The sequence below is a fragment of the Pipistrellus kuhlii genome, unplaced genomic scaffold (assembly GCF_014108245.1).
Source record: "Pipistrellus kuhlii isolate mPipKuh1 unplaced genomic scaffold, mPipKuh1.p scaffold_m20_p_16, whole genome shotgun sequence".
Classification (NCBI taxonomy): Eukaryota; Metazoa; Chordata; class Mammalia; order Chiroptera; family Vespertilionidae; genus Pipistrellus; species Pipistrellus kuhlii.
Genome location: NW_023425471.1, coordinates 33,742,987 through 33,762,892, shown reverse-complemented (window position 1 = coordinate 33,762,892; position 19,906 = coordinate 33,742,987). Strand labels below are relative to the sequence as shown.

The 19,906-nt window shown below is 35.8% G+C and overlaps 1 long non-coding RNA gene across 1 annotated transcript in view; it reads right to left on the bottom strand.

Moving 5' to 3' along the window:
• The window catches only part of LOC118720084, a 265,048-nt gene extending 253,238 nt beyond the window's left edge, over positions 1-11,810 (bottom strand). The window contains exon 1 of the long non-coding RNA XR_004988353.2: positions 11,758-11,810. This is a non-coding gene — a long non-coding RNA (uncharacterized LOC118720084). The remainder of the gene's footprint in view (positions 1-11,757) is intronic.
• Between the last annotated feature and the right edge of the window lie 8,096 nt (positions 11,811-19,906).

The window sequence follows — 19,906 nt, the reverse complement described above, 5'->3', positions numbered from 1 at the left end:
CATGACACTGAAAAAAGAGATAGAGGAAGATGTAAGGAGATGGAAGATGTTCATGGATTGGTAGAATCAACATCATCAAAATGTCCATACTTCCTAAAGCAATCTATAGGTTCAATGCACTCCCCATTAAAATACCAACGGCATATTTCACTGACCTAGAAAGAACTCTCCAAAAGTTCATTTGGAACAATAAAAGACCCTTAATAGCCACAGCAATCCTGAGAAAGAAGGGTAAAGTAGGAGGGATCTGAATACCAGACTTCAAACTGTATTACAAAGCCACTGTTCTCAAAACAGCCTGGTACTGGCACAAGAACAGACATATAGATCAACGGAATAGAATCTAGAACCCAGATATCAACCCAAATCACTATGCACAATTAATATTTGACAAAGGAGGCACGAATATACAGTGGAGTCAAGACAGTTTCTTCAATAAATGGTGTTGGGAAAATTGGGCAGACACATGCAAAAGAATGAAACTAGATCACCAACTTACACCATACACAAAAATAAACTCAAAATGGATACAGGACTTAAACATCAGACGGGAAACCATAAAAATACTAGAAGCATCCACAGGCAGCAAAATCTCAGATGTATGCCAAAAGAACTTCTTCACTGATACTGCCCCTAGGGCAATGGAAGCTAAAGAGAAAATAAACAAATGGGACTACATCAAAATAAAAAGCTTTTTTTACAGCAAAAGAAACCATCAACAAAACAACAAGAAAGCCCATGGTGTGGGAGAACATATTTGCAAACAACACCACTGATAAAGGTTTAATCTCCAACATCTACAGACAGCTGATACAACTAAATAAAAGGAAGATGAATGATCCAATTAAGAAATGGGCAATGGACCTAAATAGAATATTTTCAAAAGAAGATAGAAGGAAGGCCAAAAGGCACATGAAAACATGCTCTAAGTCACTAATTATCCGAGAGATGGAAATCAAAACAACAATGCGGTACCATCTCACACCTGTCAGAATGGCCAACATCAACAAATTAACAAACGTCAAGTGTTGGCAAGGTTGTGGAGAAAAAGGATCCCTCGTGCACTGCTGGTGGGAATGCAGACTGGTGCAACCACTGTGGAGAACAGTGTGGAGTTTCCTCAAAAAACTGAAAATGGAACTCCCATTTGACCCAGTAATCCCACTCCTAGGAATATATCCCAAGAAACTAGAAACACCAATCAGAAAGGATATATGCACCCCTATGTTCATAGCAGCACGATCTACAATAGCCAGAATTTGGAAACAGCCTAGGTGCCTGTCAGCAGATGATTGGATCCAAAAACAGTGGTACATCTACACAATGGAATACTATGGTGCCATAAAAAAGAAGGAATTCTCATCATTTGCAGCAACCTAGATGGAATTGGAGAACATCATGCTGAGTGAAATAAGCCAATCAATGAAAGAGAAACACCACATGACCTCACTCATTTGTGGATAATAAAGATCATTATAAACTGATGAACCAAAAGATAGATATAGAGACAGTAAAGCAACAAGCATTTTGTCAAAGTACAGTGGAGAGGGGAGGAGGATCTGGGAGAGATAATAGATCAACCGAAGGACTTGTATACATGCATATAAGTACAACCAATGGACATAAAACTCTGGGGAGGGAGGGGATGTGTGGGAGGGAGGGAGGGGGGCAAAAAAATCAATAAAATATTTTTTTTAAAAATAAGTAAATAGCCAAGACCGGTTTGGCTCAATGGATAGAGCGTCGGCTTGGGGACTGAAGGGTCCCAGGTTCGGTTCCGGTCAAGGGCATGTACCTTGGTTGTGGGCATATCCCCAGTAGGGGGTGTGCAAGAGGCAGCTGATCGATGACTCTCTCTCATCGATGTTTCTAACTCTCTATCTCTCTCCCTTCCTCTCTGTACAAAATCAATAAAAATATATTTAAAAAAATAAAAATATAAATAAATAAATAATAAATAAAAAATTTAAAAAAAGAAAAAAAAAAGATAGCATTTGGTTACTTTTAGAGGAATATGATACACTAGAGGCCTGGTTCATGAAATTCATGCATGGGTGGAGGGGGCTCCCCTCAGCCCAGCCTGCACCCTCTCCAATTGGGTAACCTCAGGGGTGTCCAGGGATTGGGCCTAAACCGGCAGTTGGATAGCCCTCTAACAATCTTGGACCACTGACTCCTAATTGCTGGCTGCATGGTCTCCCCTAACTGCCCCCCCTACTGGCCTGGTTGCCCCTAACTGCCCCACCTGCCAGTCTGGTCACCCCCAACTGCCCTCTCTGCCCACCTGATTATTCCTCATGCCCCCCCTCACACCAACCTGGTCATCCCACAAAGCCTGTTATTCACTCATTTGGTCATCCTTCAGTAACCCCCCTGCCAGCCTGGTCATAGGAAGCCATCTTGTGAGTATGTGATGGTCAATTTTCACATTACCTCTTTATTATATAGGATTTTCTTTGTTTTAAAATGATGCACATGTTTAGCACATTGAAATGGGAGTCTCCATGTGTTTAGAAAACTTGAAACTGTTACTCAAATGTGACATTATTCTAGGTGTTTTTCTTAGAGTACAAGCCATATAGAAATGTAATACCAATTGTGAACTCTAGAATATGTCAAGCTCCATCAAATTTGAAAAAGGGATAGATAGGCTGTGTAATGGTACAAGTTAGTATCGCAGTTCTTTCATTCTAGATAAACAATCCAAAGTAACTGCCATATATCGATACTTGTTAATAAGTAGGGATAGGAATAAGATAACATTACAGTTGTAGAAATAAGCTTAGATCACAAAACACATTTTTTATATGATTTTTTCAACCATCTCGTGAGGTTTGCAGGACAAGTTGTATTTTCTCTCTTCTAAAAACAAAGAAACTGAAGCTCAGAGAGCTGAAATGACTTGACCAAAGGTAAAATATAAAAAGTAGCAACTGAAAATCAGGTCTCTAGTTGAAAATCCAATCCTTTTCCCATCAAATGCACTGCTCCTAAAATTATGGGAATTAAAATTAGTTTTGTCAAATTTAGTGTGCTATGTATACATCCAGCCTGAAGATTTACAACAGAATCTAGGAAATACCTCAACTCTTCAGTAAATTTTAGTTTTCTTTCTAAGATCACTACCTTTCTGAATGCACCATCTCCCAGACATCTAATTCTTGATCATTATCAACTCCTAGCAATATTCTGCCATAACCGTGCAATAGGTGGTCAGAAAATACCTATTTGTCTTAATTATGATGTAAAAGACATAATTAATAATCAATCTAATAAGCTGCTTATATTTCCATTTACTTTTCAATTTGACAGTGAGACTAGATTTAGGAATCTGAGATATTAAAACCACCCATAAGATACATCAGTTTTATTGATGCATGTTTTTTTCCCCAGAGATGAATTATAAACTCTTTCCTTTCTTTAAATTTTCATTAGAGTACAAAGTACATAGCAGCATATAATTATAAGGTGTTCCAGGTATTTCAAACACTATTAGCTGCTTTTGACTATAAAGTGCAAATTATTAAAAGTTGTTTGGAAATAAATATCTCTATGACAAATGTCTGCAATACATGGGAAGAAGAAGAACACAGGGTGAAAGCTAGAGTTTATGTATGGGCACATTCTATTCTATTCCTCTCCCCACCCCCTTAATGCATAAAGGCACACCAAACTCAAATTCAGGAATATTTTTCTTCTTTTTGTTTTTAAATAGGGACATATAAATGTGACTATTTTTCTTAAAATATAATACTAATCAAATTCAAAAATATTTAATGTGAAATAAAACCCTGATTTTGAAGGAAACAATCTCAAGTGGGACTTAGGTGTTTTTCATGCCATATAGGTCCTCTTAGACTTATGACTATTAAGTGCAGTAGAAGACAAAAAAAATCTCAAAACCAGTTTATTTGTTAATTGTAGGGAATTCCATAGAAATTGTGCCTTCCAAAATGTTATAGACAGAGAAGTAATGTCACAAAACCTTATCCATGTCTAGCATTTCTGCTAAAACCAAACAAAACCAAGATAAAACCCTCTCATAAATTAGTATAGCAATTAATCCTGAGCTGTTGTAACAAAGGCAGGGCAACTCCTGTCACTTCTTTAGGTACTATACTTAATTGTCAGCATGAGAGAAAGAGAGCCTACATGTATTGTTATAATTTAGTGCCAATATTTGCTTTTCTATCTTTTGCCTGGAACTTGAAGCTTTATGAGAGCAGGCATCACAGCAAACTTGCTCTCAACTTTATATCCGATACCCGACAGTGCATGGCACATGGCAGATGGTTAGTAGGTATTTTCTAAAATAAATAAATATCAATATACAATAAGTTTAAAATTATAAGAATGCTTTACAGATACTCAGGAATCTCAAATATCCAAAACAGTGCCTTTCTACAATAGGCAGGAATGAATATAATAAAGATCTAAGAGCAGGTCTCCCCCTTATGTTGTGATTGGTTCGTTCATCAATAGAGAATACATTTTATCAGTTGGGAAAAGTCAGTTTTCCCAGGTACAAAATTTAAAAAACAGAAGTCATGGAGAAAACGTGAACAACCAGAGAAAGGGAAACAAAAGGCCAGTAGCAATGATAATTGACATCACATTGCAGCATGTTCTGTGGTCCTCTGAGTTTAACAGCCATTTCATTTTCAGGAGGCCTGTAAACACAAAGACTCTAGGCTCTTTCTCTTTGGCAATAGAACTGTGTGTGTGTGTGTGTGTGTGTGTGTGTGTGTGTGTGTGTGTGTGTGTCTGATGGTTGTGGCTGGGAGAATAAGGCTTCTCTATCTCTATGTTCTTAGGTACATCACCGTGTCCCATTATAAACACATCAGCCATAAAAAAAATTTTTCAATCTGAGGAGTTACAGGCTTTAAAATTTTTTTATTGATTTTTAGAGAGAGGAAGAAAGAGGGAGGGAGAAACATGGATCAGTTGCCTCCTGTACGCCCCAACTGTGTCCTGACTGGGGATCAAACCCACACCTGGGTATGTGCTCTGACCAAGAATCAAACCCACCATCCTTTGGGGTATTGGACACCACTCCAACCAACAGAGCCACACCACTCAGGGCAAGAGTTACAGTTTTTATGAAAAAGCACACTATGGTGGATTGTGATAAGTCTAAGAAACAGTGGATGATGTTACCAGCAAGTAAAAAAAGTTCAATAGCAAGAGTAAAGATTTCTACAAAGCAAAACCATGACAGGAGAAGGCTTCTTTAGATTTTGGTTTAATAATCAATTTTGGGGAAAGATAGTCATGCTTCATCCAAAGGAGATCAAACTGCTGCACAATCTTTTCTTTCACTTTATGAGAAAGAGGAAAATGACCAAAATCCAGTCCAATAACAGTAATTTTCAAGAGAGTGAGTTCCTGACTTTAGTATTTGTACAATTTTATTTAGCAACTGACTATTGTAATAGTTATATATTTGAGAATGATAACTCTGAGTAATTAAACGGGGATTCAATTGTGTTTATATTATAATCATATAGATACATTTTAGAAAGATCCTTTTGAAAAAAAGAAATTTAAACAGAAGCATTGATCCTTGCAGGGTTAGACCCTATTGGAAACCCACTTAGCCAAACCCTAGCAGTCCTGCATGATGCCATAGATACCACTTTTTTTTTTCTTGTTTAACTGGTTGACTCTTTTTATTTTATTTTGTCATAGATACCACTTTCAGTTGAATAGGAACTAGCAAACATTGGATGAGTTTAGACCTTAGGGGAGGTATACACCTATTTTAGTCTACCAATGATGCCTACTGAGTCACAAAATATAAAACCTAATTCAAGAAACCAAAGTAAAGGGACCTGATAGCAAACCATCAGAAAGAAAAAAAAAAAGTTCTATTTGTGCTCCAAAGTGTTAAACATTGCTTTCTGTCTCTCATCTAAGATATTATTGCAAATAGCTATTGTCTCAGCAACAAGTTCTTTTGAATAGAGCTTGTACTACCCAAGATATAACTCAATATCTTCTTCATTAAACAAACAGTCTTAGGAATTGCTGTCTAATTTATTGTTGTGCTTTTTAATACAAATTTTCTCATAAGACTGTAGGCAATTTCAGCATCCCATTTTCATATGTGGGCATTATTTGAGACTATTTCAAACCAGAGGAAAATTTTGTAATTTACATTAAGATGAACTCTCTCCATTATTACAATAGTGTGTGAGTTTAATATTCTGAACAGATTGGTGACATAGCTACCAAGTAAATACAGTGGAAATAAATTTTACAGCTAAATGTGTGCCTGAAGTTAGTGGAAAATGATGATGAAAAAGTATTAAAACAGGTTACTTTGATTCTGTGGTCTTCCTTTATAGTTCAGATGGACAAAATGGACAAGAACACAATTTTCAAAAGCTAGCCAAGTTTTATAACTCACCACAAAATGGACACAGATTAGTTATCTTCTTTATTATTACAACTGAAGGTAAAGCCCACTTGGTATAGGTTTTCAATGTTTTTTTAAAATGTGTTGATTTCTTCACTCTGCATGCTTTTGTGGTTGCAATGTACCCCTCAAAGAAAATACATGAAGTAGACATGACTTCTGGTACTCTGTCATTTTGAATCTAGCTTAATCTCTAACAGTTCAATAAATTTTAATGAAACCTATCTAGTCTATTCCCAAAATCCAGTCCTGAAACTTTCAAAATAGTTCATCAAAATCGTTCATTTTTATGTGCTCATTCATTTAACAAATGTGCTATACTTCATTTGGTCTTGAGGCCTCAAGTTTACAATTCTTTAACATTTTAATCATCCCTTTTATTGACACACTTTTGGATTCCTTTCCAGTCTTAAGAAACAGGTTTCATTTAGGTATCTAAAAAATATCTTATTTTTCATTTTAAACATGTTTAAACATTGAAAGAAATTCGTTATGGATAACTAATAATGCTTTCAGATAAATCATAAGTAATTCTTATCTCAGGTACAAGGTTTTCTGTGACTGATGAGAAACCATTAAGACAAGATGAAAAGACTCAGACCTTTCTATAAATCAAAAAATTAAAAAAAAAAAAGACTCAGACCTTATTTGGTCAAAGCAGATTCTTTGTATGGTTCATGAAACCAAGCATGTCTCTGGGAGGGAGGCAAAAGAAGAAAATATATGATTGGCTGTTTTCAATGGCTGGGCAAGTCTGGAGCGTTTAGAAGCAAGGGTGTTTCTAATCTATGAAATCCATGAGAGTAAGGGTGAGGTCTGACATAGCATGTGCTATGTCTTCCACAGTTAACATCAGATCTAGTTCAAAGTAAGGTGTTCACTCAATACATGTTGACTAACTGATACAGTTCTAACAAGCTCTGTGTCCTCTCTTAAATAACACTTCTAACATTTTATTTTTAAACGACAAATGAAGAAAATGAAGACTGATGATCTCTTTCTCTCAAGTTAGTTGGGACATTGCACCATAATCTGAAGACTTACAGTGTGTCAACCACATTCAGAGCCTTCAGATTTGTAATCTGTAAGCATAAATTTTAAAAATGGAAACATCATTCCAAATATATTCTATTCCAAGAAACCAGAGAAAATTAATTTATTTCACGAAGAGAAAAAACGCACACCGATATTTTCCCTTCAAAAAGGAAAACCAATGTAATTTATGGAACAATGATATGCAGTTTAAATTGTGGCATTAAACAGGGCCCTATCTCCAACATGGATAGTTGCTGTAGTCTATATTTGAGTATAAAATTAAGGGAACATTGTAGCCTTTCTGTATGAAAACTACCTGTGTTTTTATACAATAGGAATTCATAATTGTCTATATTCATACACTCCTTAACACTTTTCTGAGACTTTAAAAAATATATTGGTTGTTTGTAAATGTAAAAAGTCATTTGATGCTTAGATGGAGAGGTGTCTTTTGTTAGGAAGAAAACACTTCAGTGATTCTAAGATTTCTTTCTACTGAAATAAGTATTAACAGCCTATTGGTTAACTTATTGAAGGAACATGAATTTCTTCTAGAAAAGTATTTCCCATTTAGCTAGTCAGTTTAATGGGATATTTTTAGGTAACTTCTAACTCATAATTTATTTTGACCCTAGGCAGAAAAAACAAACACATAATCACTGTACTTGTTATTTGAAAAAACAACTCTTGTAGATAGGTATGTATATTTTAGGAGAGGCAAGACTGTTAATAAAAATAATGTAATTCTGGACACCCAGGGTTAAAATTTAATTGGTGATAGTTTTTGTTTAATTAAGTAATTTATTCTTACTTTAATTCTGTTTGCTGCAATCTTATTTTGGCATTTTGCACCTATGTTTATAAATGAGATAGCTTGTAATTTTCCTTTCTTGTACAGTCCTTAGTTACAGCAGTTCTAAAAACTGAGTTGGAGAGATTGAACTCAATTTTAAACTTCTGAAGAGTTTGTATATTACAGTGATCTTTGATATTTGGGGAAAAACTTATAATCATGCCATTATTTTGTTAGTGATGATTATTGCCCTTACATGTAAAAGAGTAGATACTGAAATTGTGTGTGAAAACAAGATGTGTTTATTCAATAGTCTATCATAATTTATTTCTACTGGAATCACATGTATCTAATAATGTTGCCTCCACCTTGAATGGGCCCAATAATTTTTTTTCTGATTCTTTCTATGGGTATTTAAAACTAAAACCCCTAGTTAGTATGGGCTCTCTTTTATTCTGCTCACTACTTATTCATCCTATGCTAAAGCTGCCAAAGTACCAGTTTGTGTACTTATCAATTTACCTTTCAGTTTCCTTAGGGACAAAGGAATTTCCCTTTGTTTCTTGAGAGGACAGATATTTCACCATATATTTAAAACCTCAGTTATCTTTTAGCCAACATTTTCAGGTGTTTATAGTAGGAAGGCTTCCATGCTAGCTCAATCCATCAAGGTTTCAGAATTGTTTTAATGTGTGTGTGTGTGTGTGTATGTGTGTGTGTGTGTGTGTTTAATCCTCACCTGAGGATATGTTTTTATTGACGTTAGAGGGAGAGGAAGAGGGAGAAACATCAATGTGAGCAAGAACCTTTGGTTGCCTCTCATGTGCACCTGGACTGGGGATTGAAGATGGGCGGTGGAAACTACCACCTGGGTATGTGCCCTGACCAAGAACCAAACCCGCTACCCTTTGGTGCGTGGGATGACATTCCAACCATCTGAGCCACACCAGTCAGGGCTGCACTGTTATGGTACTTACTGTGTCAGTATCATCTTCTCCTAAATTCACTGCTATTTTTACCACCTGATGTTGCTCTCATCAAGTCTCAAATCTGCTCTACTGAAGTGTCATCTTGACCACACTGTTGCTAAATTCAAAGGATTGTTTCTATCCTCTATATCCCTACAGCAGAATTTGGCAGATAATTTGCACTCAGAACATGTTTGTAAAGTGAATTAATCTTACTTAACATCAAAGATCATTTGCCATTCTCACTATAAAATTTCCTATGTTCTTGCTTCTGTTAGCAAAGCTAACATAACACAGGGTAATTTCCTTTTATATCTCTGTATACTCCTCCTCTCTTTCCAGATTTTCTCTTTTTAAATGTATCCATTAAGTATTGTTGTTTCCAAATAATTATTCTCTCTCTAGCTAAACCCACACATTCCCTTATCTTCAGCTAGCACCACATGCTGCCAGTTTTTAAGTCTTTATTGCCAACTCGGGTTTCTTTTCTGACATTTAAACTCACATATAAAATTGCCTATGTGGAGGTCCAACAGGCAACTTAAACTCACATGAGCTAAACTGAAGGCACAATTTCCCTTTCCAGAATTTACTCTTTTTCCCATGTTTTCTATTTCATTTCTCTGAGGTAGAATTCTTGACATTATCCTTCACTAAACCTTTTCCCTCACACTGCCCACCAACCCAAGCTGACCTCCAAATCCTGTAGAATATGCCTCCTAAACAGTTCTTGAATCGTTCTTTTCCTTTCCATCTCTGACAATTACTTAATTTAGATCCTTATAATTTTATGCCTATATTATGGAGATGGCCTCATCTCCAACCTCAGGTTTTAATTTAACTCCCCTATACTCTACCTTCAATCCATCCTCCAACCTCCTGACAATTTTATCTTAAAAATTACATCAGGTAATGACATTTTTAATATTTAAAATTCATTGGTATCTTCTTACCACTCTCAGGATAAAACCTATTCTCTTTAGTATGGCATTCAAAGTCTATGCTGATTTTTTTTTCATACTCCTATCTCAACACATTCCCTTTATACTCTATAATCCAGCCACACTGAACTATTTTCAATTCTCAGAATGAGTACTTGCACTTATGCAGCATTCACTGGTTCACTAGCTTCTATTAGGTTCCACTATTACGGAGCACTCATCAGACTATTTCATAATTGCTCATAATTACAGACCTTATGTTATTTAGGCATCTTTAGCAATCATGTCATGTTTAACACACACTAGGACCTCAATACATGTTAAATGAATGAATATAAATAAATATGTTGAGAGAACCAAGATGGTGGCATAGGTAAACATCTGTATTCACTGCCTCCCACAACCACATCAAAATTACAACTAAAATACAGAACAGCCATCATTCAGAACCACTTAAAATTTGGCTGAATGGAAATTATATAACTAGAGAAATAAAGAAGAAAGTACACCAAGACTGGTAGGAGGTGTGGAAATGCAGAACGGACTGGTCCAACACCCACATTTGACATTTTTTCAATCAAAAGGGATGTTTTATTACAGAGGTCTCCCATGAGGAGCAAGGGGTCCCAGCTCCACACCAGACTCCCAGTTGAGAATTCCAGGTCTAGGAAGAGAAGTCCCCATAACTTTAGGCTGTGAAAACCAGCAGAGATTGTGGATGAGTAACAGAAGAATGCTGGAGACCCAGGCAGTTCCTCTTAAAGGACCAGTTCATGAACTTACATGGACTCACTCTGAGCTCCAGCAATGGGACAACAGCTCAGGGATATCCAGGGACATTTGGGGAGGAACTGGATTGTCTGGCATTGGAGCAAGAATTTGGGGGTGGCTTTCTCCAAGACAAGGGTGTTCACAGTGGTCATTATTCTTATCTGAGACCTCCTTCCATCACAGAGCTGACTGATAGCCATGTCTGAGTTTCCATCAGCTTGAACCACACTGTTCACACAGCCCTGGTGATTTCCTGAGACCCCACCACTTCCAATTTGCAGCCCCACTAAAGGTATTTGCTGTGGCTTTTCCATATGAATGGCCTGCTCTGGCTCAGGCTTCGGGCTTTTCTAAAATCTCTCAAACAAGCAGCAGTTGGAATCAGTGTGCCCCATACCTATCAATAAGAGGCCCAAGACAGCCCGGATGGTGTGGCCCAGTGGTTGGGCATTGACCTATGAACCAGGATTTGATTCCAAGTCAGGGCACATAGTTTGATTTCAGGTCAGGGCACATGCCTGGTTTGCAGCTCAGTCCCCAGTGTGGAGCATGTAGGAGGCATTCAATCAATGATTTTTTTTTCTCATCATTGATGTTTCTCTCTCCTTCTCGTTCTCCCTTCCTCTCTGATATTTATAAAGAATATATATTTTTTTAAATATTAAAAAAAATAAAGGCCCAAGACAGCTTGGCCTCGCCTGGGCACTTTCAGGTCCAAAACAAGTAGCAGCCACCTGCAGATCACTATGTAGTTCCTGCCAGGTTGCCCCAGGCATTGGATGACTTTGTACATACTGGGAGGCTCCAGAGCCAGTGTACATGGTGGACAGTTTCAGATCATACCAGATTACATCTTTACACATCCATGAGCAACACACTCAAGAGGCAGATTGAGTAAGCTCCAAAGTGCCACTGAAGCAAGTCCTGATCCACAATGGTGTCTCCTGCACAGCAGTTCTTCCAATGTAGTTGCAGCTGGTCTTCACAGCCAATTAGCCTGGAGGTCAATTCCTCCCAGTGATGCCAAGAGCAATCAAGGCTCAACTACAACAAGACTGTGAACACAGCCCACACAGGGGTGCATGCAGAGTGTCCAGTTCAAGTGACTGGGGGGTCTGAGCCACTGGACCCTAAAGGATACCTAGCACACAAGGCTACTCTACCAATTCTAGGAGACATAACAGCTCTACCTAATACATAGAAACAAACACAGGAAAGCAGCCAAAATGTGGAGACAAAGAAACATGTCACAAATTAAAGAAATGGAAGCAAGCAAAGTACTGGATACATAGTTCAAAACAATGGTTATAAGGTTGCTTAAGGATCTTAATCAGAGCTTTAAGGAACTTATTGAGACTCTCTAGGATCTTAGTGAGAATTTCAAAGACATGAAAAAGGACCAGTCAGAAATGAAGTAGACACTAATTGAAATGAAGAATAATTTACAGGGACTCAACAGTAAAGTAGAGGATTCCAAGAATCAAATCAATGATTTGTAATATGAGTAAGCAAAAACATCCAATCAAAAGAGTAAAAAAAACAAACAAAAAAATCCAAAAAAGAGAAGAGAGTGTAAGGAGTCTCTAGGATAGGAGAATCTCAAGCATACCAACATTTCTATTTTGGGGGTGCCAGAAGGAAAAGAGAGAGAGCAAGAAATTGAAACCACATTTGAAGAAATGATAGAAAACTTCTCCTATCTTGTGAAGAAAAATAGACTTAAAAGTCCAGGAAGCACAGACTCCCAAACAAGAGGAATCTCAAGAGGCCCACACTAAGACACATCATAATTAAAATGCCAAAGCTTAAAGACAAAGAGAGAATCTTAAAAGCATAGGAGAAAAGTAGGTAGGAAGAAGAAGGAGGTGGACAAGGAGGAGGAGGAGGAAGAGGAGAAGGAGGAGGAGAATGAACAATAAAATGGCAATAAATACATATCTATCAACAATTGAATCTAGAAATCAAAATATATGATACTGATGAATAAAATAGAACCAGAGGCATAGAAACATGGAACATATTACCAAATCTCAGAGGGAGGGGGGAAGGTGGGTGGGAAGAGATTAGCCAAAGAACTTACATGGATATGTGCATTATCCATGAATATAGATAATAGGGGGTGAAAGCTTTTGCAAGGTGGGAGCCAGGGGGAGGAGGGTCACGGGGGTAAAAATGGGGATATCTGTAATACTCTTAACAACAGAGAATTTTTTAAATTTAAGAAAATAAATTTGTATGTTAAGATAATTTTTTTCTACTATCTATCATTTAATGGAGTTGTTACTAGTAATAATAATAACACAAATATTTACATCTATATCATATATCTATCTAGCATCTATCTATCAATCTATCTATCTACATCTATCTATCATCTCTATCACTTTCATCTATCAATAATTACCTGCTACAGGTCAGGCACTATTTTAAGTGTTTTATAATATGTCAACTCAGTTAATACTCAGAACAAACTTTGCATTCCAATTCTTCAGAAATCAAGGCACAGAGAGATTATGTGACTTGTTCAGGATGGCATAGCCAATAAGTGGTGGACCTGGGTTTCAAACCCAGGCAGTCTGTCTCCAGAATCCATAAAACGTTATAAGGAGAGAATAAAAAGGGCATATTTTATGGATGATTCAAAATGCATTATCAAGACCTAAATTATTGATAGTTGAAGATTATGCCCTTGCAATTTACATTTCATGTGACATATATCGAGCATACAACTTTAATATAAAAATTAACCTTGGTTTTGCCAATTTACACTGTTGTTATTTGGTTTCTGAGTTTTCTTTCTTGGGCTTATGTTTATTTTTTGGCTGCATCTAATCTTTTCCATGTGTATCATTTCATACACCATTTTGTATACGAACCAGGTCAAGACAATCTATAATAGGTTTTAACTTAAAAACATGTTGACTTCAATGATTCCCAAGATTTAAGCTTACTTCAATTATTATTAAAGTGAATGTTTCTGTCTTTAGCTTTTGTATTCCTAAACTGAGAAGAAATTATTCCAAACGTGTCTTCTTTTGGTTTATTCAACTGTTTGAGATCTGATGATGAAATTGGAATAATTGAATAGCAGCAATAATTGCTTTTATAGGTATCTATAATAATTGAGGTTTTCAGAAACATGTAATATTTTAATAGTGGTATTTCTCCCATGCCAAATACAAAGTATTATTTTACACATAATAAACCCAGAATTGTAATTTTTAAGAACTGGTAATTTGATAGGTATTAATTTTATGGTCAATGATGACATGTTTCTGAAGTATATACAGTAATTTCTGCAATATCTTACTATTTGGAGATTTGATTGATATCTCTCACCCCTATCTCTTTTCTAACCCAAGTCGTCCATGGCTCAAAGTGACTGTCTACTAAAGATTTGTGTTAACAACCAGAAATATACTCTATAGTTTGAAATTATGAACCTGCTGCACAGTGAAAAGGCCATTAACATTTCTTCTTTCATAAAGCATTGCTGTGGCTTCCATTTGTGTTGTAAACAAGAGACTGACTTTTATAACTAGGACACAAAGTTGCAGGCCTTACCTACTGATGGAGTGATTAATTACAATAAATGTTCACTGTCATTTGAAACACTATTAATATTTTTTAATTGTATAAAGTAAGCAAGTGCTATATGTTACTTTGCTTTCCAGTCCTAGGCTCATTCAGATGATGTGGGGAAAGAATTGTTTTTTTTCTTTTATGTTTTTAGCAGTTCTGTTAGGTATGTTGTTTATAGAATTAGAACTTTTTTCATTCTTTTTCAGCTTTATCTTTTCCTTTCACTATTGACTTTGTTTGACATAAGGAGAGGTTAATGGAACACAGTTATTTCTTTGCTTTTTGTTGGTCTTTGACAATCATTGTATTTACAGTCTTCTTTCAATCAGTTTGGAAGGAATTTACCTGGTTTTGAGTAATTTACTTCTATAATTAAACCTATATACTCTTCAAGACAGCAAAAACATTTCCATTGCTATGAGCCATGTGGAACTTGTGACTCTGCTGGTTCTTATTGGCAAGGGTAGCCTATGTCTTCTTTCTGCATCCACTGCCCAAAACTTTGGCATTTGGCAAGAGTATCTGCACACATGTGATTACTAAAAAATAAATAAATAAATAAATAAATAAATAAATAAATAAATAAAAAAATAAAAATAGGCTCCTTCACCTAAGGAAATGAAATTAGGTGAAGGTCAATCTGTCTGAATTCAATTTGCTTTTTTTTTTGTAAAAGTAAAAAAATAATATATGTTCTTTACATTTAAATCTATTTAGGTTGTTATCCTCTTTGAGCTCTCTATCTCTTCTTAGGAATACATTGCTTTGTTTTCCAATGTCAAATTTTTCTGGACCCATTTTTTTTTCTTTTTTGAGTAATCTTCGTGGAAATTATAAGTATCTCCTGATTTTTAAATATGTGCATAAATCCCCAGCCCATATCTAAAATATGAAACAAAAATTTCACTGGAGCAGTTTTTACAATAAATAAAAAATGTAAATATTTGTTGAATAAAAAGAGGTAATGAATTTTTTAAAAATCCAATCTTAAAGGAGTCTTGTTATACAAATAAAATATCCAAATATTATTTATCATTTTGTAGTTTTGACTTCTTTGTTTTCAGGGCTTTGAAGTTCAGAGTCAGCTAAAAAAGTTAGAATAAGTCTTTGAAAATTGTTTCCAAAATCTCTCCAGGGAAGGCTTCGAATCACATCGAACACACCTATTCACCTTTTCATGAATCAGGATAAGTCAGCTTGACTAATTCACTGTCTGACCACTGGGCAAAGTATAAATCATGAAGGAAAATGTCAGTTGAAATGTTAGTGCACTTTAAGGTCATCTGTTGAATTTTCAGTGTGTATCTGTATCATCCTCAAAAATCCTTATCATTAACACAGTCAGAAAGCAGTGAATATTTACTCTTCTTGTCTCCCTTTTGAAATGTATAAGCAGCATCATATTCAAATCCACATCAGAACAAGTATAGTAAAAAAATTAATGCATGGAACAAAGCAATGGAACTTCTTGCTATGCTTGTTAATCAGATGGAAGTTAACTTAGCAAAGATAAAACTTTTTTCCTATTCCCCCAAAACAAATGAATAAATACAAAAGAAAACAATTTAAAAACAAAAGGCAACTACAAGGATTCTACGGAGAGTGGCAAAAAAAAAAAAAGTTAAAACTAAGATATAAAAATAATGTTAGTTATTTGAGTATTCATTTTCTCATAAGAACAGCTTAGATATTTCATTAATCTAGAAGATTCATCATGTTTTCATAATTCAGAAGACAGTTTACTAAACATGTGCCATATCATTAGGAGATTTTGTTTTTAACAATACATTATCAGACAATATTTCTCTAGTGATGCTTGTACTATATGGAAGGCAGGCTAACATCAGAGTCTAAAATAATTTTTTTTTTAAATATTCAAGCCGGGACCGGTTTGGCTCAGTGGATAGAGCATCGGCCTGGGGACTGAAAGGTCCCGGGTTCGATTCCGGTCAAGGGCATGTACCTTGGTTGCGAGCGCATCCCCAGTAGGGGGTGTGCAAGAGGCAGCTGATCGATGATTCTCTCTCATCGATGTTTCTAACTCTCTATCCCTCTATCTTCCTCTCTGTGAAAAATCAATTAAAAAAAAAAAAAAAAAAAATATATATATATATATATATATATATATATATATATAAAATATTCAAATTCAAGTCTGTCTATGGTCTACTATCTTACAAATAAATATAAAAATAAGGTAGAAATTATTATAGACCAGACCCCCAATGCACAAAATTTGTGCAAGGAGCTTAGCCCTTGCAGCCTCAGCCAGCCCTCGTAGCCCCGGCTTTGACTGGAAGGTCATCCTGATGGTCATTCTGCTGTTTGGTCTAATTAGCATATTATCTCTTTATTATATATGATGGTAGTAAATACACAAACCAAGTAACAACTCAGTGTGGTAAAAGAAAACAGTGGCAATTACTATGATTAACATTGTGGAAAATGGTGCCTAACATTTTCTACCACAGCAAATTTAAGGATCAATTTTAATAATTTATCAAGCATTTATTGAACCAATATATACAATATACTATGCACTATTAAATATCATTAAAATGTAGCAGTTCAAAATATTTGGGCCTTTACAAAGATTGCAACTAAAAATGCATTAAAGTATCAGTATTAATCAATCCTATATAATAAAAGGCTAATATGAAAATTGTCCCCTCAGCCAGGAGTTCAATGGGTGTTAAACCAGGGGGCGGGGCTGGCCAGCCAACCACCTGGGGCCCTCCCCTGGGCAGCCCAGCACAATCGACCCCAATCAGGGTGGGCCAGCTGGACCCCACCTGTGCACAAATTCATGCACTGGGCCTCTAGTTATAAAATAATTGACTATTATTTTGAAGCCATTAAGGCAGAAAATCTAGTCTTGTGAAGATAAGAAATGAATCACTGGTATTTATTGACTATTGCCACGACTTGAATGCAACCTCCACCAGAAGGGGGACTTTGTGGTATTTACCACGGTAGCCTCAACATCTAGAGGAAACCTCTCACATCATAAACACACAACCAGTAGGTGCTGAATGGAGGTATACATCTAGACTTGACAACCAAATAAAATGAACATTGGTGATTCAACTCTGAAACAGGTCAATGTTAAAGGAAATACTTTGAAAGACACTGAGATAAAAATGACACATATCTTGGTCTACAAATACTTCACAAAGTACTATATTTCTAAACCCTAACATATGATAATTATACTTTATACACAAACTAATAAACATATGATTATCAATAAGTATTAGGTTGCCAGGGCTGCTGTAACAAAGTATCACAGACTAGGTGGCTTAACCAAAAGGAAATTATTTCCGCACAGTTATGAAGGCTAGAAGTTTAAGATCAAGGTGTCAGCAGAGTGGGTTTCTTCTTGGGCCTCTTGCCTTGCTTTATACATTGTTTTGTTTTTTTTTTTCCTATTTCTTCACATGCTTATCCCTCTACACATGTATTTATCCTAATCTCCTCTTTTTATAATGACACAAGTCACATTGGAGTAGGGTCTTCTCTAATGTCTTCCCATTAACATAATTGCTGCTTTAAAGATCTTATGTGCATATGCAGTCACATTTTGAATCACTGCTGGTTAGGACTTCAACATTTGAATTTGGGGGGTACACTATTCAGCCATAACACTATATGACACACATGCTGGAGTATGAGTTTCATGACAAATGAATAATATATATAAAATCTTAAAATAAAATTTAAGGGGTGAATCATTTACTCAAATTTTCAGCTGCCATATGATAAATTGAAAGACAACAAAAGGTATTATACAAGACAAAGCAGCAGAGTGAATTATATTCACAAGTGTTGAAGGAACCTGGGGGAGGAAAACATATTCAACATAGATACGGGGGAAGATTTCCTGGAGTTGGTGTCTTTTGTTGTTGTTGTTGTTTTTTTTTGTTTTTTGTTTTTTTTTAGGTCTATAATATCTTAATAAGGATTCCAAAGGTCTGAAAGAGTTAATATTTCTATAAGAATTATTCAATTTATTTATTCTCAATAAAGACTTTCTACTTTATAGTATTTATTCTCATGGGGTCATATCTACAATAATTAATATAGCAGATGACTAATATAGGGGAAACGCACAGTAATAGCTTATTAGAATTTTAAGAAATAGGTGGGTTTATTTTGGATCTCCAAATAATCTGGTACTTAATTGCATACCATAATATAAAGCCTCATTATAAACTTGTGTTATATGATTCTCTAGTATATGAAGTAGTTAATCAATGTAAGGGGGGAATAAAGCTAATCCTATATAATAAAAGGGTAATATGCAAATTGACCCTAACCCTGGAACAACCAGTCACTATGACCTACACTGACCACCAGGGAGCAGGTGCTCAATGCAGGAGCTGCCCCCTGGTGGTCAGTGTGCTACCAGAGGGGGAGCTCTGCTCAGCCACAAGCTGGGCTGATGGCTGCGAGGCCAGCGGCAGTGGTGTGAATCTCTCATGCCTCCTCAGCAGCACTAAGAATGTCCGACTGAGACTTAGGCAAGTTGACATCCTCTGAAGGTTCACAGGCTGCCAGAGGGATGTCTGACTGCCAACTTAGGCCTGAACCCCCAGGATCCTAGATTGCAAGAGGGTGCTCACCGGGCTGAGAGACCCTCCCTCCACCCCACAAGTGCACAAATTTTTGTGCAATGGGCCTCTATATAATGAAAAAAAAAAAATCAAACTTTCCTTACTTTATACACAGAGTCTAGGCCAAAATATTGTTTCATTTTCTAATTTTTATCAAATTAGTTGATGGTGAAGTTGGAGTCTTTAGGTACTAAGCTCAGTCATATAACTTACAGAAAAAATATTCCATATTTATACTAATTTAATTATCCTATCATATTACATAATAATATACCTATTTTATATATCATTGTGGTGGAAGATCATTTTCATAAAAAGGACAAAGGTGTTCAAAGGTCTTATGCTGACTAAAACAAAGGCCAGGAAGAATTTTGTGGACAAACAATGAATAAACAAGTTTTGAAGAGTAGTCAGAGAATGAAATAGAGACCTTCCCTAAAGCAAGTAGAAAACAATTTTAAAATATTGCTGTAATAATTTAGGCTGACTTTGAAATAGAAAATTCTAAAACAAGGAATCACAAATACTAATAAATACTATTTTTTCCTTAAACATCTATAAAGCATGAGAAGACCTGGTCAATGGCTAAATCCTTCTTGGTCCTAGCATGTTCTTGAGAAAGAAGATAACTAAATGTCAAATTTTCTTTCTTTTCTGAAGTTAAGATACGTAGCCTAGAAAACCAATTCTTTGGGTTAACTCAAATGATGAATATATTAAGGTGTTTTTTAACTTCCTTTTCCCAAGGATTTCCTTTAGTAATGACTTTTAGAACCAAATAA